This window comes from Pseudophryne corroboree, chromosome 2 (assembly GCF_028390025.1).
Source record: "Pseudophryne corroboree isolate aPseCor3 chromosome 2, aPseCor3.hap2, whole genome shotgun sequence".
Lineage (NCBI taxonomy): Eukaryota > Metazoa > Chordata > Amphibia > Anura > Myobatrachidae > Pseudophryne > Pseudophryne corroboree.
In genome coordinates, this window is record NC_086445.1 from 101,952,303 (window position 1) to 101,968,726 (window position 16,424).

Below are 16,424 nucleotides of genomic sequence, written 5' to 3' on the forward strand. Positions count from 1 at the left end.
CCCCAGGTCACCCCCCCCCCCCCAGCAAAAGACCGCTCACAGCAGGCAGCAGCACCATTCCCTCCCCCAGTCACCCCCACTCCCCCCCCAGCAAAAGACCGCTCACAGCAGGCAGCAGCACCATTCTCTCCCTCCCCAGATCACCCCCCAGCAAAAGACCACTCACAGCAGGCAGCAGAACTATTCTATCCCGTCCCCGGGTCACCCCCCCCCCCCCCTCCCCAAACAAAAGACCACTCACCAGTAGAAAGCAGGGCCAGTCAGGCAGGCGTCGTCTTCTTGCTCGGCTGGCGGCTGCTCTCCCGGACCCTTGCGCTGCTGTGCACTGTTCCTTGGTGCTGTCCCTCAGCGGTGGCGGGCGGCGGCGGTGCGCTGTCCCTCAGCGGCGGGCGGCAGCGGTGCGCTGTCCAGCGGCGGCGGGCGGCAGCGGTGCACTGTCCCTCAGCCGCCGCCGTGGCCTGGATCTGTGTTCCTCCTCCTGCTCGGCTCCTGACCTGCACTGACTGCAGGTCACATTTCTCCAGGGAGCCAATCAGGAGGAGGAACACACACATGCAGAGCAGCAACTAACAGGAGAGGGGGACATGTCGGGTGCCGGGTGCGTGTAGCAGCGCAGACTGTTAAAAATGACAGGGGGGGCACGTGCCTTGGTGCCCCCCCCCTAAATCCGCCACTGATAATAACCATAGTGCGTGACTATGCCCCGTAACCCTGGATATCCTTATCCATTATGAATTTATCTAACCCATTCTTAAAGGTGTTGGCTGAGTTGGCCGTTACAACTCCCTCAGGCAGGGAGTACCTAGAATCTCCCGTAATCCATCTGAGGGTCGAGCTTTTAGTCATGCGGCTCCGACTCTATGGAACTCACTTCCCCGCACAGTGCGAGAGGCCCCAACTATAGAATCCTTCAAAAGTAGACTCAAGACTTTCCTTTTTAATCAAGCATTTCCATAATGTCCCTTTAGTATCTACATGGGGGTAATTCAGACCTGATCGTAGTAGCAAATTTGTTAGCAGTTGGGCAAAACCATGTGCACTGCAGGTGTGACAGATTTGAGTTAGATTTGGGTGGGTTATATTGTTTCTGTGCAGGGTAAATACTGGCTGCTTTATTTTTACACTGCAATTTAGATTTCAGTTTGAACACACCCCACCCAAATCTAACTCTCTCTGCACGTGTTACATCTGCCCCACCTACAGTGCACATGGTTTTGCCAAACTACTAACAAATTTGCTGCTGCGATCAACTCTGAATTAGGCCCATGCTTCTGTATTTTATAAAAAGCTGTTCCGTACGTCATTGTTTCTGCACACTATATTATGCTACATATCTGTTAAGCGCCTTGAGTCCTATTGGACAAAGAGCGCTATATAAATAAAATGATTATTATTATTTCCAGGTGGCAGCCTCACTTACTAACATTAGCAGCTCCACAGCCAAGAGAATCACAATTGCATTTAAGTACAAACATTAATTAGTCCCAGTGTGCGGTGCGACCAGGCTTAAGTGCTAACCACAGCTGCACACAGGCTGAAGACACGACCAGCTTCTTGTTCTACCAGCGCATGTGACATCATCTCGTCATATCACTCACAGTGAAGAGGAGCCCTCAGGAGCTGCCAGAAAATGGCAGGCAGACAAGAAGAAGAATTAAAAGACAGGCTAAAAAGAGCGGCTCTCAGATGATCCTTGCAGTGGTGAAAGAAAACTGAGGGAAGGTAATTTGGTGCCATAGAATACATTTGAAAGGTTGATGGTTAAGGTGCCAGAAAAAAATAGGGGCCTTCTGGCCAGGGCACTAAAATGTCCACGCACAGTCTGAGAAGGTGGTAAATGTTCAACGTACAGTAATGTCGGGAAGGACACAACGTATCCTAATGTGGAAGTACTGTAGGGAGTGCTTTACAGAGAATTTTTCTAGTCAGTTCAATTTGCAATTCATGGCATCTGATTTACATGTAAAATGAGAATTGTATAAAGCATCTGAACAGATGGACTATAAAACTGCTCCATGAATCTATTTATGAGTCTAAATTCCTCCAAATGAAGGACCGGATGAGTGCAATATGAGAATGTTACCTTTGATAAAGCAAACATCAAAACAAACAGTAATAATCAATATTAAAAAACTGTCAGGTTAAAAAAATAATAATGATTTAAATTGAATTGGGCCTAGCACGGGGAGTACATATGCCAGACATTTTTATGTCATCAATCTGTGCAGGCTATGAGGAAACTCATGTGGTCGAGTCTGACATCTTTTCCTGCTCTCCGTCATATTCTCAGAGCTTTCTGGATGTGCCCAATAAAGTTTGTAATCCATCTTCAATGTCCCTTACCAAAAGACCATGCTCCAAATAGTTTTGTTCATCAGTAAGAGCGACAGGATAGTCCTGGCAAAAGATAAAGACAGTTTCCCAAACGCTCTCGAATCGGGATGTGGTCAATTTAACTACAATCAAGATCCCGACGGTCAAAAACCATTGACCATAGAACCAGAGATTAAAAGAACTGTTCCGTGCGCAAGAAGCAGTCTGTCAGTGGTAAACTCCTGGAGGTATCCTTAACCCCTCACCAATAGTGCAAACGTAAACAGAGAAAATGGAAAAAACCACTTAACCAGCGCTTCTGTTTGTTCATTCAATAATTCACTCAATTCTCATCAGATCATCCCCGTCAATTGTATATGTAACAAAAAATATGGGATAGAGAATATAGTGTAACACAGTTTTTAATTAGCAAACAACATAAATATAGGTTAAAATCCAAAGGTCTGTGCAAATGGCATATTTTCGACAAGGTAGGTATTCCAGTCAATTTATGTAATGGAGGTTTACCAGATAAGGTGGAACTGTGTTTTATACAGTTCAAAAACAGCTTGTGTGATAAAGTGGGAATCCCGGGAGCGCCACTCACATCCGTCCTTGCTGCTGAATCCAACAGGTTTCTCCTCCAAAAGTGCCAAAACTGGAATGCCTCCTCCACCTGGTATATCTGGTAAACCTCCATTACATAAATTGTTAGGTTTAGACTACAGTTGAGTAAATAGTGCTTTTCTTTTCCTTTAGCTGGGGACACAGTGGAGCGATGTGTGCCCAGCCGATATGTCAGCCCGATGGGCCCACATATCGGTACCTGAGTGATGTTTAATGAAGTATGGAACGATCACTGTTCCGTCCTTCATTAGCGTACATGTTGTCGCTACCAATATCGTCAGGTTATCACATCACATCAACACCTGACAATAGCGCTCAGTGTGTCCCCAGCTTGAGGTTCACTTATGGGGTGGTGGATAGTGTTACATTTTTGTTTCTCCACATGTTTTATGATTGGCAGTCACCGGCACTTGCTTTGCCTATCACATCGGCCATACATAATCTGATTTGGTACTGGCACCCCTGCAAGTGCCTGCGGCATCCAAGTTTGGGGATTTTTGGAGAAAGGGATTGTGGGGAAGAGACAAATAGTAGTGGCACCCCCTCTGAATAATGAGCAATTCTAACTTACTAATTAGCACCATCATAGAAGCTAATGATTCTATAACAAGAACAATTTTCAATATCAAACCATTATAGTGAAAATATAGGGACTTAAATAAAAAAAAATGATAGAAATGCAGTATAATAACTTGTGTCTTATTCGCATCGCTATGGGAATAGGTCGCACATACATATTTTACTGATTAAAATTATATGTGGCATGCCTATATTCTGTGTACGACTGCAGCTGTATATCCAGGAAAACACTGTAACACGGCTGTATCTGCATTTCGTATGCAGATACAGCCACGACCGCACACAGAATATAGGCATGTTGCATATCACTGTAATCAGCAGAGTCTGCTTGTGCATCCTATTCACATCATTTTGGAAATAATACTTTTAATGGAAAAAGTTGCACATAAAGACACTTGGCGCTACCGAGTCACACCACGGCATGTTATGACTAGAAGGACTGTTTAACGTGCAGGGAGGCTAGATGTAAATGGATACATCTGTAATAAAACATGTCACTTTTTCCCCTTCACTGTTGATGTGTAATACAAAAGCTGACCACATATATTAAACTTATTTCAACTTGCTTCAAAAAAAGATTTGCAATCTAGATTAATATTTTAATTATATTACAATGTACTGCAGTACTTTTGAAATAATTTCATCTGAAAGATGATGGGATGACGCAACCATTTTTAAAGGTGAATTGTCTCATGTACAGTATGCAGGCCAGTAGAGAGCCTGGATGGGCTCAGGTACTTTTCAGGGGGTGTGGCCTAATCACAGGAAGTGTGGCCATGCACCCTTAGAATAAAATATAGAAAAGTACTTCAAGTTCCTCCATGGCCACACTGCAGCCCTGCACGGCTTGGACTGGCCCACAGGGGTACCGGGGAAACCACCGGTGGGCCCTACTGCCTGGGGACCCACCGTCTCCTCTAGGGATTAGGTTCCAGACTGTGTTGTTACTAATCTAGTACATTATCATGCATGCACTACAGTATTTACTGTATATATTTATCTAGGGGACCAACCCATGCAAAATGGTTAGGCAAACCAATGTGGCGGCTGGGCACACCCCCTCTAGAGACTGGCCAAACTCCTAAACATGGGCCTCTACCACTGTATTCCCTCGGCGGGCCCTACATGCCCCAGTCCGACACTGAGCGTGTGCTGCGCTGAGGAGAAGAGCTGTAGCTGCTGCAGCCAAGTAAGAGGGCAAGGGGGAGGACACCTGGGCCGCTCCATCAGACCTGGGCCCGGGTAGAGAGGAAGAGGTCACTTTCTCGTAAAGCCCAAGGTATTGGTCAGACAATAAGCAGTGGGACAATAAACATGCGGCAAATTGGATATGCCGCATAGTTGTATCATTATATGCTCACATATATAAATGGATCTAATGTTTTATATTTTACATTTACAGTTATACTCCTTTCACACCGCACAAATAACCTGGAATCGACCCGGCATATTGCTGATACGGCAAACCGCCCGGCATATTGCTGGGTCGGGGTCGGGGAAGCCTGCAGCAGCGACCAATGCCGGATCCCACCCGGGAAGGACCCATTTCCAATTCCCGGGTGGGATCCGGCATTGGCAGTGTGAAAGGGGTATTATACAGATAGTGAGTCAGATAATTTGCCTAAACGATTTCAAATATTTTTTTAAATAATGTGTGCAAGAAAATGCAATTATTGATGCAACATACATATAACTAACAGACTTCATTACCACGAACAACCTCAGGTGCACTATACGAAATAAACCTTCGCTAGCATGTGTTATTAGAATTGTCTCTTTTGGTTGATGACAAATGCAAATTTTTTAAGCCTTTTTGGAAACAAAATAAGTATTTTATATTATGTACAAGTAGTATTACTTGCCATTGTAGACAGGTCATTTTTTGCAATAGGGAAGATTTTATAGCTGTCTAATACAGTAATCTCTGTTCTTTTGTCTGTTTTCTAAGATAAATAAATGTCATTAATTAATTTGCACAGGTACACATCATTGACTAATGTTGACAACTTAAATTGTTATAAAGGGGTCCATGTAACAAATGGAGAAAAGACAGGTATTTTTAATTTCACCCTTCATATGAAAGAGTTAAGAGTCAGTCTCTCAATACCTATAAAAAAGCCAGTAACTAAGGACGAAACATACATTGGAAAGATCGGCCTCAGCATGAGACTGCGGATACGGGGTCTCTACCTGTGTCCTGTAAGGAGAGACTACACCAAGTAGGTAAAGTATCATTACTCTTCTCCCTCCTATTCCAAGTACTCTCATCAGGGGTGTATCCAGAAGAAAATGATAGGGGGGGCACCATGGAAGGGGAAGTACATTTGCGTGCGGCTTCGGTGCATGTGAGGTGGCGCTTCTTATACAATGCCCACAGTTGTAGCGCTCATTATGCAATGTCCACTGTACTGGTAGTGCCCCTTATAAAGACCCCATAGTAGTGGTGCCCCTTATGCAATGCCCCTATTGCCCCCAGTAGTAATGTTGCCTGTAGTAATGCCCGCAGTCATATAGTGAGTGTGGCCAATTAAAATGAGACGTGATACACAGACATATGCCCCCAATAGTGCAGTGCCAAATCCACAATTGCCCCCACAGTGCCAGATCCACAATTGCCCCCACAGTGCCAGATCCACAATTGCCCCCACAGTGCCAGATCCACAAATGCCCCCACAGTGCCAGATCCACACATGCCCCCACAGTGCCAGATCCAAAAATGCCCCCACAGTGCCAGATCCAAAAATGCCCCTACAGTGCCAGATCCAAAAATGCCCCCACAGTGTCAGGTACACAAATGCCCCCACAGTGCCAGGTAAACAATTGCCTTCACAGTGCCAGGTAAACAATTGCCCCCACAGTGCCAGGTATACAATTTCCCTCACAGTGCCAGGTATACAAATGCCCCCTCAGCAGTTATACAAATGCTCCCACAGCAGTTCTGCAGCTGCTTACCGCTGCTGCTTCTCTGCCCGGCTGGCTCTGAGGGTGTCAGGAGGAGAGCGCGGCTATGTCTGGCGGCGTGTAGGACTTCAAACTAGCCGCCAGTTCGTGAGCCAATCAGAGCTCGCGGACCGGCGGCTCCTGATTGGCTGCCGGTCCGCGAGCTCTGATTGGCTCACGAACCGGCGGCTGGTTTGAAGTCCGCACCACGCCGCCAGATAGCCGCGCTCTCCTCCTGACAGCTGAGACACGCTGCCGCCGGACTGAGCGGCAGCGTGTCTCAGTGAGACAAGCGGGGGGGACGGATGGGGCCACAAATGACAGGGGGGGCACGGGCCCGAGTGCCCCCCCCCCCCTGGATCCGCCACTGACTCTCATCGATACACAGCAGATGAATAGCTGTGATACATTGGTGGCCAGAATAACGAATCTTTCTGTTATATATGTTTGGTCCTCTTATTGACCCTTCCCTGCTGCCCCAAGGGAAAAATGGACAAAAGTAGAATTCAATCATATAAACATGGGGCTCCTTTTCCTTACTATATCTTTCTGGTCACAATATGTTTTAATGGGGTCGGGATTGATTTGCTGGCATTTGGGATGCCGGCGGTCAGAATACCGACCGCAGCATCTCAATGGTTAGAATCCCGACAGGGAAGGGTAAGTAGACTTACCTCCCCCCGGCCCCTAACCCTCCATTTCTGTAGTCTAAACCTAACCCCCCCATCCCGAAGCCTAACCCTAACCTTCTACTGGTGGCAACTAAACCTAACCCCCCTTCCCGGAGCCTAAATATACCCCCCCGCCATGGCTTACCACTCTGGCATGGCGGTGGTTGCTCGTCCATGATCCTGGCCATCGGGATTCCGGCGCCGGGCCTGGGACCCTATTCGGGATGCTGGTGACGGCATTTCAATAGTGTCCGGATTCCGTCATTGGTATTCTGACTGCTGGGATCCTGACCGGATCCCGTTTTAATGGGTTATTAATACTTTGACTTTGATTAAATGGAAATCACCAAGATGCCCTGGAGATAATTTATATTTACACAATATATAACACCCACAATTGTCAAAATATTTGTCTATTACCAATGTATATGTTTCAAATGGATGGTCTTCAGTATGCCGCTGGCATGGATCTCGGTGACTAACATACCGGCGCTGGGATCCCGGCCGCCGGCATGCCGACACATATTCTCCCTCTTGGGGGTCCACGACCCCCCTGGAGGAAGAATAAATAGCACTGCGCAACCGTGCTCGCAGCGTGGCAAGCGCAGCAAGCCCACAAGGGGCTCATTAGTGCTTGCCCAGCTGTCGGTATGCCGGCGGTCGGAATCCCGGCGCCGGTATGCTGTCCCCCAGGATCCCAGCTGCTGGCCACTCATACTACATCTGTTTTAAATATTATTGCTTCAGACAATCCACATCAATAGACCTTTTTTCATCTGTGCTTTCATTAAACTACAGTTTTCTTACCTATTGAGATAAATATGGATTAAAAGCAGATGCAGAGCTAATATTTGCTTACCTATAGGGCGCCCTCATTACCCGTCCAATGTCTATGACAAATGGCTAATAGCAGAAACCCGGTACACACTATATACACTATTTCCACCTTTCTATCTCCTTTCCCGCAGTAGTGAAACATACTTTTAAATACATGCTTATTGCACAACTGAGGAGTTATTATTAGAAGGTGTGCATATCATCTTACTATTGCTAGACCATTTGTTACGTTGTTCACATTAGAATGTTTAAAGTTTGCAACATTACATCAGCCTATATTTAGGAGTTACAATTCCTATTCGGTCTTTACATTAAAGACGTTAGGGTATTTGATGGGGAACTAAAAGACATTCTTACTGTGATTACTTGTTGACTGTCGGCTGTATACCTACTATCTAAATTGTTAATTAAGTATACAGCTATTTGAAAATGTTGTCTATTATTAAATGCTGAAAATGAGCATTTGGTTTCTGTAGTAATTCATGTTCCAAAAATTTTTATACCAGAAGTAATACAGGTTGAGTATCCCATATCCAAATATTCCGAAATACGGAATATTCCGAAATACGGACTTTTTTGAGTGAGAGTGAGATAGTGAAACCTTTGTTTTTTGATGGCTTAATGTACACAAACTTTGTTTAATACACAAAGTTATTAAAAATATTGTATTAAATGACCTTCAGGCTGTGTGTATAAGGTGTATATGAAACATAAATGAATTGTGTGAATGTAGACACACTTTGTTTAATGCACAAAGTTATAAAAAATATTGGCTAAAATGACCTTCAGGCTGTGTGTATAAGGTATATATGTAACATAAATGCATTCTGTGCTTAGATTTAGGTCCCATCACCATGATATCTCATTATGGTATGCAATTATTCCAAAATACGGAAAAATCCCATATCCAAAATACCTCTGGTCCCAAGCATTTTGGATAAGGGAGACTCAACCTGTAATGATTTTAGAGTATGTTATATGTCTTGTTTTGTTAGAATTGTGAGTCCCTTATTTATAAATAAATGTGAAGTTTTACACTAGATTAAGGGGGTCTATTCATAAAGCAGTGAATAGTGTGGAGAAGTGATCCAGTGGAGAAGTTGCCATAGAAACCAATCAGCTGCTAAGTATCATTTTCTATAATGCACTTTATAATTGTTACCTCAACACTGATTGGTTGCCATGGGCAACTTCTCCACTGGCTCACTTCTCCACTCTTTTCACTGTTTCATGAATAGACCCCTCAGAGTGCCCCAATAAATAGAGTTTTCTTTTCTCCACACTGAAGTATATAACTTCAAATAATTTAAAAATCAAAGAGTAGGACCCATACATGTTTTTGGCGCACATAGGAAAAGGAGCACACAAGAAAGAGCAATGTGCATACATATGTAGAGTTCTTTGCAATAAATTCAAAACTGCTATAAATGTGCCAGGAGTTCCGGTGTGTGTCTATGTTTGCCATACTGGGAGATCCCAGATGAGAAGTCCAGGAGGTAAGGGCAGGGAGTGCAATATAAGTAACATTGATGGTCATTCCAAGTTGTTCGCTCGCTAGCAGTTTTTAGCAGCCCCACTGGGAGTGTATTTTAGCTTAGCAGAAGTGCGAACGAAAGGATTGCAGAGCGGCGGCAAAGTTGTTTTGTGCAGTTTTAGAGTAGCTCAATACCTACTCAGCGCTTGCCATGACTTCAGACTGTTCAGTTCCTGTTTTGACGTCACAAACACGCCCTGTGTTCGTCCAGCCACGCCTGCGTTTTACCTGACACACCAGCGTTTTTTGGAACACTCCCTGAAAACAGTCAGTTGACACCCAGAAACGCCCACTTCATGTCAATCACTCTGCGGCCAGCAGTGCGACTGAAAAGCTTCGCTAGACCCTGTGTGAAACTACATTGTTCGTTGTAATAGTACTTTGCGCGTGCGCATTGCGCCGCATACGCATGCGCAGAAGTGCCATTTTTTTGCCTCATCGCTGCACAGCGAACGAATGCAGCTAGCAATCAACTTGGAATGACCACCATTGTTACAGCCCCACCTCAAATAATGGAGGACTGTGGCATGATGATGCACTTTGTGTCTTCAGACCCCGCCCAACGCTGTGCAATGATGCAAACACTCATTTTACAAGAAAATAATACTGGAAGGTGGCCTAGTCTTCTGGCCCTGAAAATCGGGAGTCATGAAGAGTATACAAATATGATGTACACAAGACAGAAAAATAGGATATGCAAATGTAAAGTGTATGTTTTAGTGCACAAGTGGCACTGCCTGTTTCAACTAAAAAATAATAGATGTGTTTCAGAATTGATAGAAAGATTTGAATTAAAAATAAATAAATAAATAAAGATGAAATGGGAAATTCATTAGTAGGGCATTTTGTAGACCGTAAAATGGGTCAAACTGTGAGATTATATTTTATGACTGTACGATTATGCCATCACTTAGTTAAGTGTATCTTATAAAACTGAAAATCAGTTAATTTACCATAAAAAAAACAAATTTAAATGACATCAGTTAAAAGCTAATCAGGTAGGCAATATATCATCCCTCATTTTCTAATAAATTGCACAACTAATTACATCTCAAATTAGTTTTTTAATTGCCTAAGACTGACCACAATTAAGCAGCAGAAAATTGTCTGTAAAGTAATAAGATATAAGATATAAAAATTACACTTTGGAGGAAATTTAATAAACATCGAGTTCGCTGACTGTTACTGCCCCAGGTATGCATTGGGACTCTCTGATTGGTCAGAACATAGTCTTCCTATGCTCTAACCCAGGGGTCGCCAACCAGTCAGAGTCAAAGAGCCAGAAAAGATCTGTAGTCAAGGGCAAGAGCCAGTATCACACAAAGCCACACCCTATTTTGTGCGCACACCTTTTCGTTATGACGTTTGTAGGAGTATGACCTTCTGTCATAACTCCATTTTTAGTCATGTTGTACAGTGCCAAATACATATAATGCCCCAGTACAGTGCTACATACATATAAAAATTTAAAAAAATGGGTGCCTCCACACTGCCAGAAACATATGTCCCCACAGTGCCACATACAAATATGTCCCCACAGCGCCAGATACATATATGCCTCACAGTGCCAGATACACATTTCCCCCCAGTGCCAGATATGCCCCCAGTGCCAGATATATATGTCCCCACAGTGCCAGCTATGCCCCTAGTGCCAGATATATATGTCCCCAAAGTGCCAGCTATGCCCCCATTGCCAGTGTCCCCACAGTGCCAGATATGTCCCCCAAGTGCCAGATATATATGTCCCCACAGTGCCAGCAATGCCCACAGTGCCAGATATGCCCCCCAGTGCCAGATATACATGACTCCCCAGTGCCAGCTATACATGACTCCCCAGTGCCAGCAATTCCCCCAGTGCCAGCTATACATGACGACGACCCCCCCCCCCCCCTCCCCCGTGCTGCTCACTGTGTGGCTGCTGTCTGTGAGGGGAGGAGAGGACCTTTGCTGAGCGGTGCGCGATGACGTCATCGCGCACCGCTCAGCATTTAAGCGGCGCTACTACTGTACAGGGGGCGTAAATGACCACACCCTCTGTATTAAGCCACGCCCCCATTTCCTGCCCGGGGCACAGAGAGGGCTCGAACCGGCCCTGTATTACCCATATTCACTATGCATTCTATTACCCATATTTACTATGCATTCTGTTACCCATATTCACTATGAATTATATTACCCATATTCACTATGCATTCTATTACCCGTATTCACTATGCATTCTATTACCCATATTCACTACTGTATGCATTCTATTACCCATATTCACTATGCAGTCTATTACCCATATTCACTATGAATTCTATTATCCATATTCACTATGAATTCTATTACCCATATTTACTATGCATTCTGTTACCCATATTCACTATGAATTATATTACCCATATTCACTATGCATTCTATTACCCGTAGTCACTATGCATTCTATTACCCATATTCACTACTGTACTGTATGCAGTCTATTACCCATATTCACTATGAATTCTATTATCCATATTCACTATGAATTCTATTATCCATATTCACTATGAATTCTATTACCCATATTTACTATGCATTCTGTTACCCATATTCACTATGAATTATATTACCCATATTCACTATGCATTCTATTACCCGTAGTCACTATGCATTCTATTACCCATATTCACTACTGTACTGTATGCATTCTATTACCCATATTCACTATGCATTCTATTATCCATATTCACTATGAATTCTATTACCCATATTCACTATGCATTATATTGCATTCTATTACCCATATTCACTGTGCATTCTATTACCCATATTCACTATGCATTCTATTACCCATATTCACTATGAATTCTATTACCCATATTCACTATGCATTCTATTATCCATATTCACTATGAATTCTATTACCCATATTCACCATGTATTCTATTACGCAGAATCACTATGCATTCTAAAACATCTACTATGTAAATTTCATTATTTATTTTAATACTCATATTCCTAGCAGGCTCATGGGAGAGAAATTGAAGGTGGTGCCCCCCCTCCCAGTGGCTCTGGCTTGCACATGTTCTGACGTCCCAGCGACTTGTTGATGGTACAGCTGGGAGAATAAAGATTCCTTATTGCCGCTAATTGTGACGATAAGGAATCTTTAGTTCTGGGTGCTGGCTTCAAATTATAATAAATAGAACCCCGGGGGTGGGGTATCAAAGCTCAGAGAGAGACAAAATTCTGAGAAATAAAGTACCAGCCAATCAGCTTCTGCCTTATATTTTACAGGTTATGTTTGAAAAATGAAAGTTAGGAGCGGTATAGTTGGTACATTATCTCTCACAATTTTATTTCTCTCTGAGCTTTAATAAAAAACACTCTAAAAGTTTTATTATAGTAATTAGTGCATTTCCTTAAAACAACTTCTGCTCTTCTGTTCTCCTTTCTTTCGCCATAGAAGAAACAACAGCAGAACTGTAGCTCACTACATACAGTACACACTTTTATCTGTTATTACACATTCCAAGACTCTTCAGCTGAAGGGGGCTGCAAAGAAGGTTTGTAACTGTAGCAAATCACTATGAAATGAGTTGAGTGTCCTAGTTCAGTAGATCCCTCATTCTTTCTTTCTTGGTGCCCCTCTGACAGCTGGAGCCCGGCAGCCAGTGCCTCCAGTGTCTCTGGGAGTTATGCCTCTGAATATATACAGTATACAAACTATGCATTTTATTAAATTTATTGTGTATTCTATTACACTTAGTCATTATGCACTCTATTACATACATGAACTGTGCATTCTATTCCATATATTCACTATGCATTTTACCCCTTTCATAATGTTCATAATCTAGGTGGTGCTGTTGGAATGAACGTGACATCCGCTAGTAGCTACTAGCTAATAATTCTTATAGGCTCTTTAAATCCCATGAAGTATTTTGCCAACCTACAGCACGCCTTCATCAGTGCCCTTTACTCACAGTGTATGAGGACTAAAAACCTATACAATGCGTGACAAATGTCAACACCAGACTAAATCTTACACAAAGACCTTATTCTCATATCCCGTAAATTATATTTGTAAACAAATCCCATCAGTTGGAACATACATGGACCGATCCCTGCCTAATGTCAGACAACCCTACAGCCCTAGCAAACCAACAGGACTTCATTGACGTTGAGCACTAGAATTGCTGCACCAATCCTTTTGATTGAGTATCACATGCCACTCTCAGGGTGCCCCCACCACAAACTAAAACGTACTGAATGGAAATGGGCAGGAGAGTGGCTTACTATCCCAAGAGTTCAGGCAGAGCCGGCTCTAGGCGTAGGCAGCAGTATAGGCAAATGCTAGTGGCATCTGGGCAGGCTGGACATCTAAATTCTAGTTAGCAATTTTGGGCTGTAGCTTTATTGCACTGGTGGTCGTTGGTGCAATGAAGTTTTGTTTTAGTTTATTGCAGCACAGCGTGTGCGGTGTCATGATATCATGCAGCAACGCTGAGACGGGCAGGGGATCTGTGGCGGTGGGCAGCCAAAGACATCATAAAGGCTGGAGAGACACTTGTGTGGGCTGGGGCCGGAGTCTGCAGGGATTTATTCATGTTTGAGGTAATATATATATTAGAGTGCACTATTTTAATAACAATCTGGAGCTTGTGTTGGCTGGGGCTGGAGACACACAAGGGGGGATGGGACTGTGTGGTATGGTGGGCACAACACAATGAGGGAAGGGGAGTACAGCTCCATGAGGCCACACCCTTCCATAAGACCACTCCCCTTCCATGAGGCCATTCCTCCTTTTTCACGTTTGCCATGCACAAAAGATACCACGACATATTCTTGCCTAGGGCAATAAATTGGTTAAGGCTGGCTCTAAGTTCAGGAAGGAGACCTACAAAACATTCAGGATTCTCACATTCCAGGAAAGCAGGCAAGTACGACCAGTGCTTAAAGTGGGCCGGAACAGGGCGGAACTGCGTTCAGTCACTTCAAATTGAAGGCGGAACCAGTTCCGCCTCCGTCCGACCACTAGCGTCTGATCAGTGAACTTGGTAGCTTGCAGCACCCGCCAGCCAATCCTGGCTCATGGGCGGACCGGCTGCCAATAAAAAGAAAGCAAGGCTTTTTTTTTTCCAACTGGGTGAGCCTGTGAGCCAATCATGGCTCGCGCACCGCCAGCCAATGAGAAGCTGCCTAGTGGCATCTTCTCATTGGCTGGCGGTCCGCCAGCCATGATTGGTGCACAATCGGCGCCATAATCAGATTCAAAGAGCGGCCTCTTCTTTTGATCAGCAGCAGGTCCGCAGGAATGGCTGACGGCTGCTGACAACGTCAAACCTCACTACAGCTGGGACCCACTGACGCACCCTGCTACTCCTCCGTCCCACTGACAGAGGTGTGCTCCCTCCTCTCTCCCGCATCTAGCAGTGTGCAGTACCCGGATAGCCGCCTCCCTCCAGTGCAGTGCCTCCGGCTGTCCCAATCCCTATGATGCCGGTGGACAGCACATTTCACAGTTCAAGCTTGAGGCTTCTCTCACAAACAAGCAAATAAATAAACAATAATCATTGCACTGCGATGCAGGAGGACTGCCAGGCAGACCCATCACAGTGCACCGATTATTGTTTATTTATTTGTGAGAGAAGCCTCAAGCTTGAACTGTGATCTGTGCTGCCGCGGTACAGCTCCGTGCAGCCCTTTCATTTTCCAAGCAGTGCAGGGGACCAGGAAGCTCCCAAGAGCTTTTGCAGACACTCACTGCACTACTCATCGGCAGGAACTCCGTCTTCCTCGGCTCCAGTCCACAGCTGCCAGTGCCTCCCATTATTACACAGGTCAGATGTGTGTGAGCTGCTGCTGTCCCTGGGGAAGGAGGGAGAGGGGGAGTGTGTGTGTACTATCTGCAGTCCCAGCATATGTGCGTGTGTGTAATTTGCAGTACCATTGTGTATATGTGTGTGTGTGTGGGGGGGGTGAGCATGTGTGTAATGTATTCTGCAGTTTAAGTGTCTGTGTGTGTGTGGGGGGGGTGGGGGTGGGAGGACAGTCTGCGGTCCCAGTGTGTGTTTGTAATTTGCAGTCATGGTGTGGTGGGGCAGACTGCAGTCCCAGTGTGCGTGTGTATGTACAGTCTGCAGTCCCAGTGTGTGTGCGGGGGCATTTTATTTATATATCACACACACACACACACACCCCCATCCTACCAAATCCTGTGTTTGCCCTTGCAGTGGACGATGAGGGTGCTGCTACAGGAGCTCGGAGTTGTTGCACTGCTGTTCGGGATCTTTCTGTGAGTACCGGGGGTGAGACCCCCTCGCTGTGTATATATAGTGATACTGCTCTGTATGTATCCAACTGGGGTCCCCCCATCTTGGCTGTGCATTGGGTTACATGCTTCCCAGGTTGCAGGTGTAGTTTTAGGCTGGCTCAGTTTTTTCATTAACGTTAAAGTAACAGTGATGTAATTAGGTGTAATGGAGCGGATTTTTAATTGGGGGTACTATTGTGTGGCCACGCCCCTTCTTAGTGAGGCCACACACCCTTCTGCGACGCGCGCCTACGGCGCGCAGGTGATAAAGGGGATGAGTTCCCCCACCTCTCCAGGACCACTTTAAGCCCTGAGTACGACACTTCATGATTAAAAAAAAATAAAAACATTACAATTGCTGCTCCAATAATGCATCCTCCAATACAATTCTTAGGTTAATTGTGTCACTGACATTCAACAGAGATGGAACTCACACAGCCTGAATATCATTTTCAATTAACTTCCTTCCGTGGCTGTCATCCCTTATTCAATAATAATAATAATAATGCACATTGTAGAATTATTTCTTTTAAAAAGAGATATTTCTCAGGAGGTATCATTTAATGAGTTTACCCTCTAGGTAATCCATATTGTCCCCTACAGCGGTTTCTGAAGAGTGAGATGAAAGTCAATAAAGAGTTAAAAT

At 44.6% G+C, this 16,424-nt stretch overlaps 1 protein-coding gene and 1 long non-coding RNA gene across 2 annotated transcripts in view; one reads left to right on the forward strand and one right to left on the reverse strand.

The window, feature by feature from the left end:
* GUCY1A2 (guanylate cyclase 1 soluble subunit alpha 2) overlaps window positions 1-16,424 on the reverse strand; it is a 374,872-nt gene that overhangs the window by 300,796 nt on the left and 57,652 nt on the right. The window lies entirely within an intron of this gene.
* LOC135001269 (uncharacterized) overlaps window positions 15,160-16,424 on the forward strand; it is a 177,029-nt gene continuing 175,764 nt past the window's right edge. The window contains exons 1-2 of the long non-coding RNA XR_010202794.1: window positions 15,160-15,305; window positions 15,699-15,760. This is a non-coding gene — a long non-coding RNA (uncharacterized LOC135001269). The remainder of the gene's footprint in view (window positions 15,306-15,698; window positions 15,761-16,424) is intronic.